Raw genomic sequence first — 8,349 nt, forward strand, 5'->3', positions numbered from 1 at the left:
TACATACCTTCTGTACTCCCAACCACCCACCCCCTCAGTGAAGCCGGAGGAAGCTGGGAGCAGTTTCTCTGCTAATCGGGAAATCCCCTGGCCAAGATTCCAGGGAAAGCAGAGGAGAGTGTGCTGACTACTAGGGGAGGGGGAAAGAAGCGCCCTGGGGGAGATGGCTTTGAGACAGCTGAAAGTAAGCAGCATGGAGTCCCATCAAGCGTTCCCCCTTCCAGAAGCCACCCCTCTGCCGTGAGTTTCATCTGCTCCATCCCAAACCACATCTCTGAACTGGGGGGCAGCCACAAAATGTGCCCAAGTAAATTCCCCGCCCTGTGCTGCCAGGACTGGGCCTAAGAACAGAGCTGTGCCAGGCCCTGGGGACCAGGCCCAGCCCATCCCCTGGGCACCATCTGCGAATTCTGGAGCAGCCACCAGGAGCGCCTTGAGCTTCAGGGGGCTTGTTCTCTAGTTAATTTAAAAGATCTCCTGCTTGAGCCTGACCAGATAGCTCAGTGGGTTAGAGCATCGTCCCAGTGTGCCAAGGTTACAGGTTCCATCCCCAATCAAGGCACATGCAAGAATCAACAACGAAGGCCTAAGTAAGTGGTACAACAAATCAATGTTTCTCCCTCTCTTCCTTCTCTCCCTTCCTTTCTCTCTCTAAACACAATCAATAAATTAAAACAAATCTTTAATTAAAAAAATAAAAAATCTCACGCTGATCCTCAAAGTCCCATACCTCGTGATTTCTGATCATCAGCTTGAGCCCGCCAGCTAGATCTGAGGTCAGATCAGTGTGAAGCAGGCTGTCCTCCTCCCCACTCACCCCTGCAGGGTCCTGGGCTTCCGCAAGACACAGCGCCAAAGAAACCCAGTGGTCCCAGGAGAGCGGGCATTGCAACATGGGGGCAGCTTCGCAGTGTTAAAGAGGAAGAGGAGAGACTATAAAGCCCAGTACCACTCCTACCACCTGGAGACCTCCGCTCCTCTGCAGGGACATGGCATTGAGGTCCTGGACGCCGGGTGAGGCGTCCTGACAGCCAAGGGCCTTACCTACTAGTATTTGCCAGAAGCGAGAGATTGGGATGGCGCCGGGCCTTTTTCTGAGCACTTACTATGCGCCAGGCCAGGTGCTCTGCCTGGGTTAATGCGTAGCCTTCATCACACCTTAGTGAGTTTGGTATGAATAGCTTCCTTTTCAGTTACATAACCAAGACCAAGTTAACTCCCCCAAGTTCACACAGTCAGAAGGGACAGAGCTGGGGTTTGACCCCAAGTCTGACCCCAAAGGCCATGCTTTCTCCAGGGACAGCGAGGTGAAAAGGCCCCAGGACGGCTCTCCCCCGCAGTCGGGCAAACATGGGCATCCCGAGTTTATCCCAAAATTGGCCAGGCGGAATCGGAGCAGTTTTTATGGAGACCAATCCAGCCTTCGCCAGTTCCCACGTAGCAGAAGCAAAGGCAGCCTCCCACACATTCCTCAGCTTAGCGGGAAGGCGGGGGAGGTGGCAGCCAGCCCAGGGGGCGATTCAGAGACTTTCAGAGCTGGACAGGCCCTTAGCCATGACCCAAGCCACCCCTTCTCCTCTCACAGAGGGGGAAACTGAGGCCTGGAGAAGGCAAAGGATTTGCTCAGGGCCACACAGGGTGAGGGATGGAATGAGATCGAGGCAGCCTCCTGGCTCGAAGCCCGGGGTCTCCTCCTCCACCCCAGCCTGTCTCAGACAAGCAGGACACTGGAGCCCCTTCTATCAGATCAAAGGAACAGTTATCAGATGTCATTATGCCTCTGCTCAGCAGGAGAGCCAGGGAGAAGGGTCACCCGTTGCCTCCCTGCGTCCGCCGAGTGGGTTGGCTGGAGCAGGAGCAGGGGCCGGGCCCCTGTGGCCAGGAGAGCCCCCAGTTCCTAGCCCCTTAGAACAAGGACGGCCTCTGTCCCCCAGACAAGGAAGGGTGGGGGAGGGCCACGTGGGAAGAGGCCTGAGTGGGGAGCTAGGGGCTCACTTGGTGGCAGTGCCCCCCTCCCTACCTTCCACCTACCTGCTGAGCTGCTGGGAACTTGCTCCCATGAGTCTGCCTTGAATCCGAAGAGTGGGTGCCCCCAAACCCACTCACTGCTCCGAGCCTGGGTCCCTGAGAGACCCCCATCCTCGGGACCTGTCTTGTCTCGGTGGGAGGGTACTCACTTCTGGGAACACACAGACCGGGTTCAAGTCCCTGCTTCCCCGCCTACCGGTCCTGGGACCCCGCCTCTCTGGGTCTCAGCTCCCTGCTCCAGAGCCAGCCTGTGCTCCCAGCTCCCCAGGCGGCTGTGGGGATTAACTGTCGAGGCCGTCATCCCAGGCACAGAGGGGACGGAGACGCTGCTTGGGGAGTTAACTCTCTTCATACTAACTTCCAGCCATGACGATGATTCACAGCCCTCGGGAGAACAGCCCGTGTCCCCAGGCTGAGTGGCCTATCCACACCTCTTAGAAGCAACCAGATGCCCCGCCCAGCCCAGCCCGTGGCACTGAATGGGAAGAGCCTAAAACCCAGAGCCCACCACGCTGGGTCCTGGCCTTGGCTGCACCATGAGCTCAGCATGTGGGTTAGGATGGTGACTTTGGGTGATGTGAGCTTTCAACTTTCTTTTTCTTTTTTTCTTTTTAATATATTTTTTATTGATTTCAGAGAGGAAGAGAGAGGGAGAGAGAGATAGAAACATCAATGATGAGAGAGAATCATGGATCGGCTGCCTCCTGCATGCCCCACACTGGGGACCGAGCCCGCAGCCCGGGCATGTGCCCTGACCGGGAATCGAACCGTGACCTCCTGGCTCATAGATCATTGCTCAACCACTGAGTCACGCCGGCTGGGCAGCTTTCAACTTTCTGACTGGTTATTTCAGTGCCACTGACCAGCTGTGTGACCCTGGACACGTGATCTCACCTCTCTGAGCCTCAGCCTCCTCACCTGTGAAGTGGGGTTGTCAGGAGGACGAGAGGAGCGATGGCATGCAGGATGCCTGGCTCGGAGCTTCAGGGAGCGAGTGCCCAATAAACGGCAATGGAGTTATGGCGGCAGCGCTACCAGGAGACATTGTCATGACATTATTACTAGGAGAGGGAGAGGACAGGACACAATCGAGCCCCCGAAGGAGACACCAGGGACTCTTCCCACCTTCTAGGGGGCAGGGATGGGAATGGGGTCACCCCTGTGAAGAGCCCAAAGTCTCGCTCTCTGAGGAGACCCAGCCAGGAGGACTGCGGGCACACTCTCAGAGGACCTCAGCCCTTGGGGGCAGAAGACAGGTGGTGGCCCCAGCTGTGCCTCAGGAGACACTGCTGATTGGGAGGCCGAAAGCTGGGAAGGCACCCTCACCTCAGACACTTCGTCCCAGAGGTGCCAGGGCCCCCCGGAGGAAAAGCCACCAAAAAAAGGGGAGTGGGGCACACTCTTAGGATCCGGGAGGGAGGGCCTGACTCCTGACTCCCTGCCATCTCTGAGCTGTGTGACCTCAAGCAGGTCACCTCACCTCTCTGAACCTCCTTCCCTTAATTACGAGGATCATTACTATGGAATCACGACTCCTGCCCTGCCGGCTCCCCAGCCGGGGTGAGGCCCATCAGGACCACAGACACGCTCTGTAAACAGTCAAGCACCTTGAGCTGAGGCACTGCCCTTGTTAATCACCAAGGGACCCTTCACAGCCCGGCAAGGCCAGGTGCAAGGTGTAGCGACGCAGAGGCAGCTCCAGGAGGTGATGATGGGAGAAGAGCTCAGGGCCAGCCCCTCCTGCTCCCTAGGCCGCGCCCACCCACACCTCCTGCCTCCTTTGCCGGGTTGGAGTCCCTGGAAACTCCTGAAGCTAGTGTCTGGGGTTGTCCTTCTGGGCTACTTGCTTTTAACCCCCCTCCTGTCCCTCACCACAGATCACCCTGCACGTCATTGATCCTTTGTCCTGCACCTGCCACCGGGGGCAAGTCAGGCAGGCCGAGGTCTGCCACGGAGCTGGAGCAGGTGAGAGGAGAAACGCTTCAAAGGTGACATCTGTGCCCCCAGCACCTTGGGAGGCAGGCCAGAGGTTACACACAGTCATCTAAACGTCTCCCTTACACCTGGCCGGCTGGCTCAGGGGTTGAGCATCGCCCTATGAACTGGAGATCACGGTTCAAATCCCAGTCAGGGCACATGCCCGGGTTGTGGGCTTGATCCCCAGTGTGGGGCATGCAGGAGGCAGACAGACAATCAATGATTCACCCTCATCATTGATGTTTCTATCTCTCTCTCCCTCTCCCTTCCTCTCTGAAATCAACAAAAATATATTTTTTAAAAATAAAAATATAAATGTTCTCCTTTACAACCTCGGCCTCGCCACGCCCGGCCGGACCCCCGCCCTGGTAAGTCTTCTTGTCTCCTGGCCGCAGTCACGGGAGGGGGCTAAGGATGTGGTCAGAGTCCAGAACCAGACTTGTCTGGTGTCAAATCTCAGCTCTCCTTTTCGAGCTGTGAATTCTTGAGTAAGTTGCTTACCCTCTCTGTGCCTGTTTCCTCAGCTAGAAAAAAGAATCTATACTAATAAAAGGGTAACATGCTAATTAGACCAGACGTCTTCTGGACGTCCTTCCTGACAAAGCCAGGCCGGGCAAAGCTGCCCCGCCCCCCTACCCAGTCCCAGGTGCCGGTGGCCAGCCAGAGGAGGGAAGCCTGTGTCCTGGGTGCGGGCCGAGGCAGAGGTGGTTAGGGGCGACCAGGCCGGCAGAGGTAATAGGGGTGATCAGGCAGGCAGGCAGGCGAGCAGTTAGGAGCCAGCAGTCCCGGATTGCGAGAGGGATGTCCTGGATTGGAGAGGGTGCAGGCCAGGCTGAGGGACCCCCACCCCTCCAGTGCACGAATTTCGTGCACCGGGCCTCTAGTGATCATAATAATACCTCACAGGGTGCCGGGAGAATCAAATGAGTGCTCTGTTAGCAAAGTGCCTGGCACAAAGCAAGCATCCGGCAAGCATGCTATTCACCAAACATCGGCCGCACAAACAAGAAACACTGCCTCCAATAGCCGTGAGCTCGCCATCATCACAGACACTCAAACCTCCACTGAACAGCCACGTGGGGGAGTCACGGGGCCAGGACTGCCTGGTGCCTTTCAAAGGCTTCCGAGTGTGAGCCCATAAAGTCGCGCCAGTGGAATCGTGGGCATTGCATTCCTCCTCCCCAACATGGGAAGAGGGCTACCAGGCCGGTGGGGGCAGGAACGGAGGAGCAGGCACGAAGGAGGCAGGAGCTCTGGGAGGGGAGGCCACAGCCCCCTCTGGCTCTCCCCCCCCCCGCCGCCCCGCTCTGTCACCCATTCACAGTGTGACCTTGAGTTACCCCCCATATTCCAAGCCTCACTTTTCCCAGCTGCACAATGATGCCATTGAACTAGGTGTTCTTGAGGCCATATCAAATGCAATCATCAAACTCTGTGACCCCAAGAAGGGGGTGGGGGGAAGCTCTCACCACACACACCCCTGAGGGGCTCCCTCTGCATCCTTCACCCCCACTTTGCTTTGACCTGCCCCACAGGTGGCCACAAGGGTCAGGGTCACATCCACTGAGGCTCCCAGCAGAGTTCCCTCTGACAAACCCCAGCACAAGGTGCCCCGAAGCCCCGTCGCCGCCTGGGAAGGGGAAGGGTGTCCCTGGGCCAGGGTGTCAACGGAGAGACCCACCCCCATGCCCAGTGAGTGCCAAAGGCTCCTCCTCCAGCTCAGAGAGAAACAGAGATGTTTAAAAACCCAAAACCTGACCTGGATTCTGTGTGGTCCGATTCCAGCCGCGGGGTCCCCACTGGCAGGGAAGGTCCCAGCTGTCTCAGCAGCTGGCAAGGCAGGAAGGCGACGCGCACCAGCTCTCCCTGTGGCGCTGTGTGTACAGGTGGGTGAGTCACTCACCTGCTAGACCAGCTGAGCTAGTGTGAATACAGATGGGGACCTGCAAGGGGGGTGCAGGCAGAAAGGCTGAGCCCTGACAGCTGCCCGCTGGCCCAGGAAGGGGCACCGGGCCTGGGCACAGCGGAGCGTTGGAAGTTCAGCCATGGACTGGGACCAGGAGATGGTAGAAAAGCACACCCTTTGACAGTAGAAAGTTCCGGGTTTGAATCCCTGCCCCTTCCAGCTGCATGGCCTCGCCTCTCCAAGCCTGTTCCCCACTTGTTCCACTGGAGTAGACCCAATCTGACAAGCTCTGGTGAGAAGTGCACGAGGCTGTGGGGAAAGGGCCTGGAGTCCCAGCTCCTCCCGATAGACACTAATCGCGGCCCTGACTCTCCTGTTCAGGAAAGCAGATGGCACCCTCGGGACAGGCCTGTGTGCCTTCCTAGTGTCAGTGTCGGTGGCCCCCAGATGTTAGCCAAACATCTGCTGTGCTGATTAAGAGCACAGGCATCTTGCTCAGGCAGCTGTGGTCAGCTGGTTCGATGTTGTCCCGTGTGCCAAAAGGTTGCCAGTTCTTTTCTGGGTCAGGGCACGTGCTGGGCTGCAGGCTCGATCCCCAGGAGGGCGTGTGCAGGAGGCACCTGATTGATGTTTCTCTCTCACATGGATGTTTTTCTCTCTCTCTTCCTCTCTCTCTAAAAATCAATAAAACATTAAAAACAACAACAACAAGAACTGAACTTGTCTTTAAAAACTAAGAGCACCAGTATCTGGACATCAGGATCAAGTCATTTAAACCTCAGACACTTACTCTGCCCTGACCGTGCGGCCCTGAGGACCCAGGATGGGGGCCTCCGTGGTAGAGCCCCTGCCCTCCAACACCCACACACGGATGCCTGCATCTCTTCCGACGCCTGGCCTGGCCTGGGTCCTGCTCGCTTTCTGCTACAGGAAACCGACCATCAGGCCAAGGTCCTGGATCAGGGGTTGGCATGCTACGAACCTCGGGCCACATCCAACCCATCGCCTGTTTTTGTAAATAAAGTTTTATGAAAAAACAACCACATCCACTTGCTTTGCAGGGACAAGGGCAGAACAGAGTGATGACAGAGGCTGTAGGGTCCGCAAAAGCCAAAAGTGCTTGCTGCCTGGCCTTCCAGAGAAAGCGGGTTGGTCCCTGGCGATGACACGTGACGCCGAGGACGGCAGTGATGATGCCAGTCTCGGCCTCTGTTTCTCGCACATCTCTTAGCCACTAAACACCTCTCCATGCAGCACCTCACACAAGCCTCACCACCAGGTCTCCCCCTTTTTGCAGAGAGGGAAACTGAGGCTCCGAGAGAGAAGGAACTTACCCGCGGTCACGCTGAGAGTCTGTGGCGGTGGATATTTTGAATTAAGGGCTGATGGAAACCCAAGCCTCTGGCTCCACGAGGGACCAAGGGCTCAGCAAGCCCCGGTGGGGCTGACAGCTCCGCAGCCCGGGGCAGTCAACACGCACCTGCCGCCCATCCCCGCCCGGGAGGCTCCCGGCTGGGTCCTGGCCCCCCTGGAAGGTGGGAACAGGTGAAGGAGAAGCGCCCCTCCACCTGCAGGAGTGACAGTGGGGCGAGCTCTCCCTTTAAGAGGGCCCGGCCCGATTGGGAGGGACACTTCCTGGTTCCAGTTCGGGAGCCTTGAAAGGAGAGCCGCTTCCACTCCCACCTCCCAGGCCCTGGACCACCTGGCCAGGGGGGAGGCTGCCCCTCACCCCCAGGGCCCCGCCCCAAAGGGCCTCCACTCCCAGAGCAGCAGCACCGGGGCCATGGTGGGGCCGCAGGAGGGGCCAGAGCAGCCCAGGTCTTTTCCCTGGGAAACCGGGCCAGACCCCGTCTTCCCAAAGGGTATGGAGGCCTCCGGCCCCCCTCTCCCCTCACTGGGGGCCTTCTCTTGCCCCTTCTCCCCGCCCTCAAGGCCAGGAGGCAGGGGCGGGGCTGAGTATTGAGGAGGAGCCAAGAGTCCAGGAAAAAGTGAATAAGCCCACCTCCATGCCTTTCCCCAACACTGTTGGGCACTCATGGGAGCACGTGGGCCCTGCCCTCCCCGCCCCACTGCCCCCAAAGCACATGGCCCCGGCTTTTCCCTCTCCTGAGCGCCACAGCCCTTCTTTTGCTTCTGCAACTCGTTTTCTGAGTCCACGCAGCCCAACAGGCTCACTTCTACTGCCTCTGAGACTTTCTAAAGCAACGTTCTCTTACCATTTAAGCCAGCGGTTCTCAACCTGTGGGTCGCGACCCCTTTGGGGGTCGAACGACCCTTTCACAGGGGTCGCCTAAGACCATCCTGCATATCAGATATTTACATGATGATTCATCACAGTAGCAACATGACAGTTATGAAGTAGCAACGAAAATAATTTTATGGTTGGGTCACAACACGGGGAACTGTATTTAAACGGCCAGAAGGTTGAGAACCACTGA

General features: G+C 57.7%; 1 protein-coding gene across 1 annotated transcript in view; it reads right to left on the reverse strand.

The window, feature by feature from the left end:
* Positions 1 to 5,900, reverse strand: part of ARHGEF10L (Rho guanine nucleotide exchange factor 10 like) — a 146,750-nt gene extending 140,850 nt beyond the window's left edge. The window contains exon 1 of the mRNA XM_059691033.1: positions 5,765 to 5,900. The gene's annotated coding sequence lies outside the window, so the exon portion shown is untranslated. The remainder of the gene's footprint in view (positions 1 to 5,764) is intronic.
* Between the last annotated feature and the right edge of the window lie 2,449 nt (positions 5,901 to 8,349).

The sequence above is a fragment of the Myotis daubentonii genome, chromosome 3, assembly GCF_963259705.1.
Source record: "Myotis daubentonii chromosome 3, mMyoDau2.1, whole genome shotgun sequence".
Lineage (NCBI taxonomy): Eukaryota > Metazoa > Chordata > Mammalia > Chiroptera > Vespertilionidae > Myotis > Myotis daubentonii.